Source organism: Archocentrus centrarchus, chromosome 19 (genome assembly GCF_007364275.1).
Source record: "Archocentrus centrarchus isolate MPI-CPG fArcCen1 chromosome 19, fArcCen1, whole genome shotgun sequence".
Lineage (NCBI taxonomy): Eukaryota > Metazoa > Chordata > Actinopteri > Cichliformes > Cichlidae > Archocentrus > Archocentrus centrarchus.
This window is the reverse complement of record NC_044364.1, coordinates 12,514,534-12,528,308: the sequence shown is the minus strand read 5'-3', so window position 1 is coordinate 12,528,308 and position 13,775 is coordinate 12,514,534. Positions and strand designations below refer to the sequence as shown.

The 13,775-nt window shown below is 40.2% G+C and overlaps 1 protein-coding gene across 2 annotated transcripts in view; it reads left to right on the top strand.

Annotated features, from left to right (window-relative positions):
- The first annotated feature begins 5,658 nt into the window (after nucleotides 1–5,658).
- The window catches only part of dnmbp (dynamin binding protein), a 48,166-nt gene continuing 40,049 nt past the window's right edge, over nucleotides 5,659–13,775 (top strand). For both annotated transcript variants that reach the window (XM_030754847.1, XM_030754845.1), the window contains exon 1: nucleotides 5,659–5,970. The gene's annotated coding sequence lies outside the window, so the exon portion shown is untranslated. The remainder of the gene's footprint in view (nucleotides 5,971–13,775) is intronic.

The window sequence follows — 13,775 nt, the reverse complement described above, 5'->3', positions numbered from 1 at the left end:
TGTTTCTGATAAATTTCATTTCTCAACAAAGAACATTTTTTTTAAGAACAAAAAAAACAAAAACAAAAACCCATTTCTTCCAAAAAACTTTCCCTTACATGGGGTTTAGATCAGTCCAAACTCTCCCACAGATGTCAGCAAAGGCCAGAGCACAACATGTTCCTCATATTTGCTCCAACTTGTCAAACCATCCAGGCAGCCCATGTTCCCATGGATGGGAATGTTTTCTTTCATCATCAAAAGAGACCGTTCCCCTCAGCACAGAAATGTTTCATTAGAGGATAATGGTGATCCCTCAGAACAACGTCGTACTGATTTAAAGTGATCCCTTCCTTTGTACATGTGGACCCAAACCATGGCAGTATGAGATCCCCTTCATTTAGAATCAGTCGTTTAGATTTTTTCTTTCATTTCTCAGCTGTCTGTTTTATCCTCATTCAGGCTACAACACTGTTAGAAAAAGACCTGAGATAATGTAATATCAGGATGCATGCAAAAAGTAGTTTCTAATACTTGTTGAATCATATCATAGTGCTGACATGTATATTTTTGGAAAAGCAAACAAATTATTTGGTCATGTACAGTAAACACTCACAGCCCAGTGCTCTGGAGTTTGTGTTTTTGAGACACCATGCACAGTCTGCTGATCAGTGTACTGCTCTTTTCCGAGCCAGCTTCAAGCAGAAGATCCAGAACTCGCTAAAGTCTCAAGACTGAGCCTCCGTCTCCTGGAGGTGGCAGCAAAGGATGCCGTAAGATGGAAAACATTAAGATCGTTGCATTTCTAAATGTGCAAAACTTTCTGCTATTTTTTTCTTGTTCTGGCTTATCCCTTTTTTTGTTCCAGCTAATTTGCACAATAATTTGTAATTAAGGCAAAAAAAAAATGATGAAAAATGTTTGTGGATAGAAAATTTTTGTGTAATTTTTATACTATGATTCCTTGACCAGTGAATAATCATCTAAAACAATGCTTCTGAGGCTCTTTCAAAAAGTTTACCTCAGGCACAGTGAATGCTGCCCTATCCTGGCCTAAACTTCAATTTCAATTTCTCTTCTACTGTAAATGATTAATAAAAACTGTGCATGTGTGTGTGTGTTGGAGGGGGTCGAAAATAAACTAAAACCAAGTCCCCTCACAAACTGTTGGCTAATCGCTTATGAGTGGGCTACAGTGGACTCCTAAACAGCAGATCTTTGAACTTAATCTTTCTGTGTCATTCCCATAACACCACAGGATAAAAACAATAGCCTCTCTCTGATCAACAGGAAAGAGGAAAAGCGCACTTCACTGGGCATTTTGTGAATTTATGACCATGAAATTCCACAGAAACAAACCGGGAAATCCACAAATGTGAAGCAACAATTATCAAATAATTGCAGATGCACAAGGCCAAATGTAGCAACTTTGTTACACTTTATAGTGAGAAAAGTGCGCCGTATAAAAGGTAAAAGGTAAGGCACCACACAAAAACTGAAACAAAAAAAAATTATATTAAAAATGAGTTCAGGCTACATGAATGAAGGCAAACCAAATGCAACCTGTTCAGTTGTTTCCAAAGCTAAAAATCTAAAATATTTTAATCTGTTTTTCAGTAATAAAATGAAGATTACAGTATTAAAATTAAAATAACCCTCTACTGCAACCACATAGTTGACAGTATTTTACTGTAAACCCAATATTCTACAACACTGTACTGTGTGTTTTTCAATTGCGAAAAACTCTTGTTGTAGATTACAGTGGGTATACTGTAAAAACCAGTAGTCAACTGTAATGTAACAGTAATTTTGCAACAGTGTAATACATACAGAATCTTACATGTCCATGTGTTTCTTCACATTTAGTTTCAGTACTTTTTGATATTTCTGATGTGTCAAATTTCATCCACAAGCTTCAACAAGAGTGGCGCATACTATAATAAACATCGCATTATGATATAAAGTAACCACAAGTAACTTATTGCCAGAGAGGTGAGTGTAAATAATGAGAATAAGGATAAAAAATATTTGGCAAAGGCGATTTTTTTTTCTGACAAAAGAAAATTGTTGAAATGTTGCTTGCTTCATGCAGTTGCACAGTAATCCAAAAATCCCAAAAATGACTGCAGTCAGCTTGACATTATCATGTGACATTAAACCTTTTGTTATGGTAAAACTGAATCATAATAGTCATTAATTCATCCATTTACTGACATCAGTTCAGCTATCAGTCCAGTAACTACAATAACCTTTTTCTGACCAATCAACCATCATAGCTCGTGTTTCTCAGAGATAACACAATTGGATGATTGTGTGACAGCCAGTGTATTCTCTTCACACAAACCATTTTAGTGACGCTTAACTGACAGGAAAATATTGAAAGACAACAATAGACCCACATATTGCCCTTGGATGAAAGTGGCCACTGTGAGAGGAAACAAAGCTGGCGTTTCATAAGTGTTAAATGATCTGGAGTGTTCCCAGCTGTAGTATGTGTGTGTGTGTATGTGTGTGTGCACGTGGGCTTGTACTTGCATTTGTGTAGATTGGTTGAATGTGGCGTCAATGAAGCCCACCAGCAGTCAGCTGGTGCCAGACATCTCCCACACTGATTTACCCACATTCGATGAGTCAGGATGATGGATAAGTTCTACAACACAACCAGCCCAAAATCACAATGAATTATTGAAATAAGGCATTGTCACAATGCATGAAGAATAGATAAAAACACATACTGTTCTTACAATTACATAAATAATAAGCATATTGCAAAACAGTCATTATTATCACCTTTTCATGTACCTCATACTCACATGCATACACACATACATGGATATATACACTTACAGACAACCCATTATATTCTTTCTGCTCTGCGTTTAAATGCAACACCAGGGACAGTGGCAGCAACTTTTTTTCTAGCAACATGTAGTCCAATATATTGGCCTGTATGCAACATTGTTTTCCTGTATTGTCCCAGGTAAATTATGGGTATAGAGGACATATTGCAAATTGCAACTTTGGTTGTTGTAGTTAGGCTATCTGCTATAGCTAGCTAGCTAGATAGATAGAAGCATTATAAAGTGATATCTACAATACTGGACACTTTTTAGGTACACCAGCTCAATCAATCAGCCAATCACATGGAGGCAATTCAGAGCATTTAGATAACACAATCAGCTGAAGTTAAGTTCAAACTGAGCATTAGAATGGGGAAGAAAGGTGAATGCAGAATGGTTGTGGGTGCCAGACAGACTGCTCTGAGTATTTTGAAAAAAGAGAAACTATGCAGTTAGCAGCAGTTCTCTGTGCAAAAATACCTTGGTGATGTCAGGGGTCAGAGGAGAATGACCAGACTACTTTGAGCTGATAGAAAGGTAACAGTAAATCAAATAACTTATTACAACTGAAGTATGCAGAAGAGCAACTGGGCAACAGCAGCAGCAGAAGATCACACTGGGTGCCACTCCTGCCAACTCACAATAGGAAACTGAGAATAAAATTTGCATGGCCTCACCAAAATTGGCCTGACCTGATGAGTTTCATTTTCTGCTGCAACATTCAGTAGAGTCAGAATTTGGTGTAAACAACATGAAAGAATGGATCCATCCTGCCTTATATCAGCGGTTCAGGCTGCTAAAGGTGTAATGGTGTGGGGGATATTTTCTTGGCACACTTTGGATCCCTTAGCACCAATTCAGCATTGTTTAAACTACTTGAGTACTGGTTCTGACTATGTCCATCTCTTTATAACCACAGTGTACCCATATTCTGATGGCTGCTTCCAGCAGGATAACATGCCACGTCACAAAGATTAAACGATCTCAAATGAGTTTCTTGAACATGATAGTCAGTTCAGTGTACTCAATTGGCCTCCACAGTCACCAGTTCTCAATCCAAAAGAACAGGAGATTCCCATCATGGATGTGCAGCCAACAAATCTACAGCAACGATGTGATGCTATCTTGTCAATATGGACCAAAATCTCTGAGGAATGTTTTCAGCACCTCGTTGAATCCATTCCATGATGAGTTAAGGCAGTTCTGAAGACAAAAGAGGGTTCAATCCAATACTAGTGGTACATAATAAAGTGGTGGGTGTGTGCAAATGTGCTCTTTTATTTAAATCTACCATAGTACAATAGTAAGTATTTCTGTTTATGGTGGATTACGTCTGTTTTCATGAGTGCGACTGTGTGTCCTCTCCTGTATCTTTTCCTTTTCCGTGTCTCCTGCTCAAAGCTAAAGCATCCAACTGACTGCTTTTCCTGCCATTGTTCTGCACATACAAGATCACATATGAGGAAGCTGTCATTACTGCAGACACAGCAGAAAATGATTTCTCACCACAACACCGTGGCTGAGAAAAGGATTACCCAACATATAATTCCACAACACAACTATGATTTTCTGTCTCTAAAAAAAGATTTAATTGTCTTAATGATTCCAAATAAAAGAGCTGTCGTTTGAGACAGCCACAAAGGGGGATACTAGTATCACCTTCCTGCTGGGTGTCTTTGCTTTATACGTACTTATAGTTCCTTCCATAAGAATACTTCCCATATTTGAAAAAAAAAAATCTCAAAACTCATGATGACATTCGGTCAAATGACTTGTGCTGACACCAAATAAAGAAAGACCAAAAAAATCACAAGTTCCAAACTTGGAGATGATGTTGCTTCCTAAAACTACTGTGAACATTTTTTTTTTTGTGGTGTGGTTCAATGTCACAGTACAAACAAGTGATGACCTGTGGTGAAACTGAGGAAATGTTGATATATATTCCCTTCTTCTAAAGAAGTTTGTTCTGTCTCTGAAATTACTTTCACAAGCGACAGATGACAATATTATTGAAGCTGATTAAAAATGGCAAAATTTAACATTTGCATATATGGTTTATAAAGCTGCTGCCTATGTTAGTCCTAGAAGACCCTGAAATTAAACAGAATGCAATATTGAAAATAGAGTCACCCCACTGCATTAAAGGGAAAAAGTTTAATCAGCCAATAAGCTAATAAAGAAAAAAAAATATTCTGATGTAAAGTCCCCAGGTAGACTTCATTTTTAGTGATTTGTATCCAGATTGGCAGTTTTCTGATAAAGTATAGACAGCTGTTAGAGTAACTGTAATATAATACAATAATGGACACAAATGATAGCAAAATGGTAGATGGACTAGTTCTTACATAGCGCTTTTTCTACTCTAGCTTAGCACTCAAAGTGCTTTGAGGATTCAAAAAGGCCCAAAGTTATCTTGAGGTTAGAGTATGCACACACACTGGGTTTCCTGCAGATTTTTCCTTTCCTGGGCTCTGTATTATTCCAAAGAGAAAGGACATCCCGCCTCACCCACCTGCTTTTTAAACCTTCTGTTTTAGCAGGGCAACCAATCAGAAGAAACTTGGCTTTAAAGGGATAGGAGAGGAGCTTGTTTTATACAGTGCATGAACTTAGGGGGTGCAAAACAAAAATTATAAATATTTGAAATATGGGTCATGCAAAGCTGCTCTAGCTGATTTCAAGAGTAAAAATACTAAACACTCCGCATATTCTCTTTTTTTAAATGTAAAATTAAGTTAGAGCAAAATTAGCCAGGTTCCTCATATCTTTTCAGACAGGCATCAGTCGAGCCAGCCGTGGGTCTCTTCAGAAAAAGTGGGTGGCGTTCAGTGTGTGTAGGCATGGAGAGGAGAGGCGCAGAGCAGCTCGGCTGATCCCGTACCTAATGTGATGACAGCTGATTATATCGACACACACGCTGGACCGCTGTGCCCCTTTCCATATGTCAACATGTTTTAATGACCATCGCGAACGAAACAACGACGCAGCTCTTCCAGGAAATAATGACGCGGCGCGCACCTCCGAGGCTGTGGGACGCGTAGCAGCTGAAAAGTTGCGGTGTCGTGGAGAAGGGCAACACCGCACCACATCACCAGGCTCAAGAAGTTGGGTAGTTTACTCTGAGTGGATCTAACGGCCTGGTCCGAAAAAGGTAAGCAAAGCGCACGGAAAGACAAACTTTTACTCCCATACAGTGCCCGTGAAGTTTATCAGCATAAGGTTTCACTTACATAGAAATACGCGCTTTTTCATTTATAACCACTGCATCAGCTTTTCTGCAGCAGACCCGAGACTTTTCGGATTTATTCAATAAGCTGTGCACTGTAATAGCAGGACATTTTGGGTGTGCTTTGTACATTACAGTCTGCAGACTAGGGTTTAATCCCGAGATCCGGGATTCCCGGGAAATGCGATCAGAACCATTTCCCGTTTCCCGGGAAACGTTAGACGGGAAACCGGGAAAAAAGTCGCGCGCGTCGATTTGACTTTCAGAAAGAAAAGAAAGCTTCAGAATGTTAAATTTAAGGAAATGTTGAGAGAAGGGTTCGTTTAATGCGAAAAGCATTACTCTTCATTTCAGGCATGTTCAGCCTCCGTTTAAGGCTTCAGCTTCATCTCAAGCGTTTTAATAGAGGTATTACACAGTTGTGCTTTTTTCCTCTTTAATTTGTTGAAATCGTAGGCAATGTGTTTACCCTAAGGTATTTTGTATTATATAATTTTATATTATTATATATTGTTATATTGCATTATATAGCCTATAAAATATGCCTGCCCTGAACAATAAAGAAATATCTGTTTAACTTCGAGTGTTTCTTTTCCTCGTTTGCAGCCGCTTACTAACAATCATGAATTAGGATACGGGCCTAATGTGTGAAGAAATTATCATGAAATAGATTGCTTTAACATATTTCGCTTTTAAAATGGAGTTGAGTAAAATGTATATTTTTTTAGGCTATAAGGATTGGCCAGTTTTTCAATAGACGATTCACAGCGAACCTACTTTAACCCTCAGACACGGTGTTATAAATTTGCTGTTGCCAGAATGGCAATGACCAAGTCGTAGTGCATTACTCAAGGCCCTGTGTTATGCCATATTATAGTGTAGTACGGTAGTTAACTTTTCAATGACTATTACAGCGTTCCACTGGTGGAGATATAGCCCAACAGATGTCGCCACGACAGCGTGGCTGAGCCTTTATCAATGCTGTGGAGATGAACCGTATTGTTTTGCACCAGCAGTTGTAAAATATCTTGGTATAATTCCATGTACAATGGAGGAATATTCGAATTATATTTGTTAAGGGAGTGTTGAGGAACGATACAACACCGCATAGCTCGAGCACTCGAATGTCGAGATGTAGGTTTTATTGCGTTAATCAAGCCGACGTTACCCCCTACTGGGCATAACAGGACATAGCTGGAAAGCTACCTCTACAATATCAGAATAGGTTAAGGCCGACACAGGCTACAGAAGGCCTAATTAAAATAAAAAAATAAATAAACTTTTTCCCGGGATTCCCGGGAAATGGCTCTTCATTTCCCGGGATTTGATCCATGTCATTTTCGGGAAAAATATTAAACCCTACTGCAGACACGCTCTATAGTGTGTTAATACGCTGCTGTTACTCCAACGGACTACTGACGTGAGCTGAATGAGTGATGGCAGTGAACACAAGTGCTGCAGACTAAATAATCCCCCCCCCCCCCCCCCCCCCCCCCCCCCCCCGCTCTCTGTCACCTGTGGCCGTCGCTGTCAGTTGTTCAGCCATGAGAGAGAGATCAACACACACACACACACACACACACACACAGAGAGCCGTGCTTCATCACCCAAGAGGACATAACATTGATTTACCCCAAATCCATCCATACTACTTGCCTTACCCCAATTCTAAATGTAGTCTTAAGCCATGTTTGGTATTAATGGTCTATGGGGATTTCCTCTTGTTCTTTAAAGGAAGTCAAGTACCCAGAATGTGACTTTGTAGCCAGATGTCCTCTGTTTGCATACAAACAAATACAGACAAGCGTCACTGTGCTCAGACACACAATCTGTTCTAGTCTATGGCATCACATATGTCTGAGATTAGTGTTATTGATCATTCATGTATATATTATCTAATTATGTATCTTTGCTGTGCACAAGCTTATATCTAATTTGATATCACTGTTCAATTTAGAACAGCACAACAAACTGTCAGATCTGAGTGTGACGGCTGAAGGATCACTAGTTTTTACAGTTGGCACATTCACTCTGAGCTGATTTTCATCCACTTTGCTACCTGAACTTAAAAAGCTTTCCAGGCGCAGTGAAATGCGCAGTAGGCAGATGTGGAGACAATCAGTGTTGGATTTTGGGGGCCAGTCGTGATACCAATTTTCAGATTAAAAAAAAGACAAGTGATATAATTTCTAATTTTTACACGTGTGTGTATATAAATGTAGTACTTTAGAGGGTTTTTTTAAGAGTTTTTTTTTTTTTTAGTTTTTTCAATTCAAAGGAGGGGTGAATGGCTAACGTTAATGTGTGCGCCAGCCAACATTTATAATAACTTTAACACACAAAGTGTTGTTGAAACGGGAGCTTTACTGACCTCCCGAAATATCTCATAATGTGTTATTCAGTGTTGTGAACTGTTCATGTCCTCAGCTGCTATTGAGGGGGCGGTGCTGTGCCCCTGCCTATATGCACCGGCTGTGTGTGAAATTGTGTGTCAGCTGGAGGAAGCGAAGATGGCACTGTTTGTATGGATAGTGAGTAGCTAATCCGATCTTTGTTTGACAACCCTAGTTGAAATCTGCAGATAGCGGCTTCATAGTGTAGTGGTTTACACATTCACCCAGCGAGCAAGAGATCCTGTATTTACTCTGACTGCGTGTACTTAAAGGTTTAGTCCTCAGGTTTGTTTCATCCTGTGAGTTGTGAAGGACAAACTATCAACATGGATTCGTCCTGTGCTGTTGCTGTTTGAATCTTAGTTTATCACCATTGTTAATGTTTGTTGCTCCGTGGCTGCATGACCAGGAGCAATGACAGAGAGTGTGCTGTGTCAGTTTTGCACTTTTGACATTTTAAATGAAGCAGAAAAGTCATGAGCACATATATGTAGAATTAAATCATCAGCCAGGGTATCAGCATTCCTTGCTTCAGTTTCTACGATACAGTGTCGTGGTTAATTGCACTGCCTTGGCAATGACACATCTGCCACACATGGTAAACCAACTGAAGTCAATCGGCTACTTTTTTGGGTATCTTTTTCTATTCTCTTGCCCTCTTTTTGTGTTTAATGTCCGGTCAAGATTTTGGATGCACCCAAAACATCCTGCACACTGAATTATTAAATGGTGGCAAAAGGGTCATATGTCGGCAAAGAAACTCGAGATGTCTGTTTCACTTTGCTTGTATCACACAGATGTTACAGCAGTAGCTGTACAAAGAAATTCAATAAATTTGTGTAGTTTTATAAAAGCAACAAAAGGTACTCCAGTCAGCAGCACAGTGTCTCAAAGCGCAAGTAACAAAAGTAAAAGTAAGTCAACGAAGCATGGGAAATTCCATTTTTCTTCCTGTTACCAAATATTCCAGCACTTCAGAGAGAAGGTGTTTCCTAGAACTTAAAAATGACATCATCTTCTCGCAGCTTGGCTTAATGATGAGAAGGATTACTTATTTTGAACTTGATGTAAAATAAGTGGAAGGTCCGGAGGAAGAGTTAAAGAATGTATGCTAGATATTCTGTATTTTGAAAGAGGAAACTAACAGAGTTGCCCTTAATATAAATTATGGCTTGCTAGTGTTTATAAAGATGATACGAGTCAGTTCATTTAGCACATTAAGACACAGTGTTGACAAAAAAAAAAAAAAAAAGATTAAATCTAGCAGACAAGTCGGGACAGTGATGCAGAGAGACTGATTGAAGTTTTGCTCTGCTTAACATGGTACTTGGCAGACATTAAAATTATAGACCTCAAGCTCCGCAACCCTGATTGCAGAACAAAGACAGCTGGACCTGCTATGATTAAAATAGATGTCGTTTTTACTTCTGTTGAGACTCTCATGGTGGTTCACTGCAGTGCTACAATTTTCAAACGTGTTTCTATGACTCATCGATAACTTTGTTGAGCCTTTACTCAGTTTTGTTGAGTTTTATTTAACTGTGCAATCATGTTCAGTATTCTCAGATAGCTTCTTGTCCTTATATAATGATTTAAAGACTGGTGTGGCTGGCATTATTGTGTTTTTGGCAGAATTTGTACAAAATTCCTATCGAGCTGCTATTACAGTTCTCTGCCCAGATGATTCCAGGCCAGGCCCAGTAAAAGTTATCCCAAGAGATGATTAACACACATCTAGCCCAGTATGGGAAACACGTAAAGAAGCCTAGGATTTGGTATCTTGGAAGTTTCTCCTCAGTTCACCCTGAATTTTATAAAAGTTTGGAGAGTACATGTGATTTACATGTGATTTCACCCTCCACGAATTGGTAATATTTCTGCAGGCATGTCATCATGTGATCCCACAGGAGAGCCATGTTACGCAACGGCTCATATGCAAGCTATTAGGACTGAGCCATGCTTTAAGGGTGCGGCGTATCCTCGGGCACCTCTGGGGTCCTCAGGAAAAACTCTCTGCCATCCAAACACATCTCTTGTATCCATGACAACAAGGCCTCGGCCCTGTGAGTGCAGTCATCTGAGCTGTTCTCCTCACTGTGGAAATGTTTATGCAAAAGAGCAGTTCCACCCAGTGTGTGTATACTGCGTGTGTGTTTGTGTGTGTCATGCAAGCCATTGATATTCAGCACGTGTGGGCTTGAGAAAGGAATGGAGAGACAAGTATGCGAGTGAAGGGAGTTAAGGAAGGAAAGGAAAAAAGTAGTCAGGATGAAGTGGAGTCTGAAAAATAACTGCATTCCCCTGAGGAATGTTTGTGTGCTGGCCAAACTGCAGAGATGCAGGAAAGCAAACTCAATGAAAATGTGAAGGCGGAGGTGGATCTGGCTCTGTGGATGAGCCAAAAAAGAGTGTTTCCAGTCTTTTTACAAGATTCCACCCAGGGTTTTCCCCTGCATTCAGCAGCAACACGTGCAGTGTTCCTCTAACTTTCCTCATAACTTTAACTGTACGTTACCAACCCCATCATAGGTATTTAAAGTCAAATAAACGAGTGAAATACTCATTCTCATATTGTCCAAAATAATTAACTGAAAAAAGATTTTGCTGTCTAGAGGATTTATGAACAAGACTGGGCTGGCAGCACTGCTGGAAAATATAGGTGTGGAAGATGCCTGATTTAAAAGGCGCCATAGATGGGCCTGCCCTACCGTGGCCCAGCTAACTGTTAGTCAGGAAAGAAAGCCTGTAAGAGCTGCTTTTACTGCAGTATGTTTTGGCTAACCAGAGGTTATTTTTGCATAATACTGCATTTGGACAGTCCTCCCACTTTGTCGTATCTGTCAGTTGAAAAATGATGCAGATTGTGTAATATAAGCAGAACAACACACAGGCCTCACACAAGGTGTGAATGGCTGACATAGCCGCAGGCAGTGGAGAAGTGCCTTAATTCTTTCTAATGGCCAGGGGGGACATCTATGACACAATGAACCTGCTGCTTACTTAATTTAATACCTCAGGAAATGCCTTCATAATGACTTCAAGGTTTCAGTCTCTAGTTTCAAATCTCAGAAAACATGAATGGGTGACACCATGGTGGTTACATCCAAACTTTATATGCAGCCTGAGGTTTAAACACAATTTCAGTTTAAATCAATATAATGGGATATATAGCTTATTGACTTTCTTGTCCTCTTTTCTTTCTGTATATTCGGTTTGCAGCTTCCAGTAGCAGTCGGTTCACTCAGCCCCCCCCCCCCCCCCCCCCCCCCCCCCGGGCAAACTGTGTATTCCCCGAGTGGTTGCTGGAGGTTGCTGGCAGTCACTTAGGGAAATCGGTGGCAAAGAGGGTGCTGAACCAAAAACCAAAAGAGTGGTTTGGTCAGTAGCAGATAGTTTGGAGCAGTTTGCATGGAAGACACAGACTTGTGAGCAAACACTCACAGTAAAAGTTGTGCCTCACGGCTACAGCAAACATATAACTTACCCTTTACTCTTTACACTTAACGTGAGTATGATTGGCAATAAAAGGAAGAGATTTTCCTGTCTCCTCATTGATGGCCTTGTTTAAAAAAAAAAGCCTTTGTTTCTGCTATAGAGATGGTTTATATTGAAATGCAAAGTTGGCATGTTAACTGCCTAGTAAGTTTGCATGCTTTTACAGTTTTTCTCTGTGTAATCACTGGGGCCTGCTCACATGTTTGAGTGGAGCAGCATGGCTCTGCCAAATATTTAAACAAGAATTTGGCATCTTTAGTCATTTGAATAAGCTCACCAGATGTGTTCCCTGCATCCAGCTGGCTGGGGCCATGCAGCGCTGCCTCATCTGGATGAAATGCGTTGTAGAGCAAGTCTGCGCTCGTTATCGTCCTGCCTTTTTATTTGTTATTTAGACAGATGAATATAGTATATCGTCGTACCTTACTGTGAGTCATGCAAAAAAGGCTCTGAGCTGGTTTTTAAATCTGGAAAGTTACATGTTTGTCCATAAGTTGATTAGTCCAGTATTCCATAAGTCAGCGACTGATTAAAAAACAAATCCATGATAAATTTTTGCCAAACATTATGCAGAAGTAAACTGAGTATTTTTGTATTTTTTTTCCCCATTTTTAAAATATTTTGGTGACTGCTATTTTATAAACCAGACATATAAGATAACATGGATTAGACCACCAAATCTGATCTCATGTTTACGCGCTCGTTCTGGTCTTTATTTGTTTAAAAAAAAAAAAACCCACTGATATCAAAATTGGTTATGTCATCAGAGGAGGAGGTCTGAGAGAGCCTCTCACTCTACAAACACATGGTCATAAAACCACATGACTTGTGTTGATAACTGTCAGGCTTTCTCATTCTCCCCCTCCATCACCTCCAGCCCATGTGCTGAAAGACTAGATGGTCAAAAGGGAGGAAACAGATGTCCCAGTTTTTTTTTTTTTGTAATATCTAGAACAGTCCACCTGCTTTGGTTATGCTGTTTCGAGGTGAATGTGTTTCACTGGACTCAGCATTCTGGATGGAAGCACGCCACGCTGCTGCGCAGCAAGAGTCCCCGGTAAACAACCTCAATGAAAAGACATCCAGCCAACTCCAGAGGATTCTAACAGTGTGCTAGTGTGTGTTTGTGTGTGGCACAGGCACGTGCCAGCCTGCCACTTTAATATATCTGAATAGGATGAATGGCACAGAGGCCATGCGTCAGTGTGAGCTTCGTCCTGGCAGGCACGTAGATAATGAGGCAGCGGCTTTATTGTTGGCATCAGACTGTGTTCAAATAAAAGTTACAGGCAGTCAGCAGATCCCACTTCCTCCACTCTGCTCTCACACCGTGCCAGTGCTTCAGCCTGAGGGTACCTGTGTGGAGAGAAGAACTTGAGATGCCACGCAGCAGTGGCAAAGATAGGCGAGTTGATGTAGCTGTTAGAATGTGCTGTACTTCTGTTATGACATTAAAAATTTGTTATGGATCACTACACAGTTTGGTTTTCACTGGTGATTCTTTTACTAAAGGTGGAGAGTCCTGGGTATTTAAACCCCAGTGGGGGTTGTCCTCTTTGGAGGTGGCCGTTGACCCACTAAACAGAAAAAAGGCGGTTTTGGGTGAAACCACTGTGGGATCTTGCCTCACCCTATCAAGTGACCTATTGAGGTCACCTGAAGACAGGTGTGAGTGGGGGTTGAGGTGCCTGGGGAATGCTGAAAACATATGTCCTTCATCCTCTACTCTAAACTCCACATACCTCGTAGCTCAACATTACTTAGCAGAAGCTTTTGTCAGAATTACTGACGTTTCTTTTCCAAAAAAAGAAGTAAAAATTATGTAATCTGATTATTGTGTAA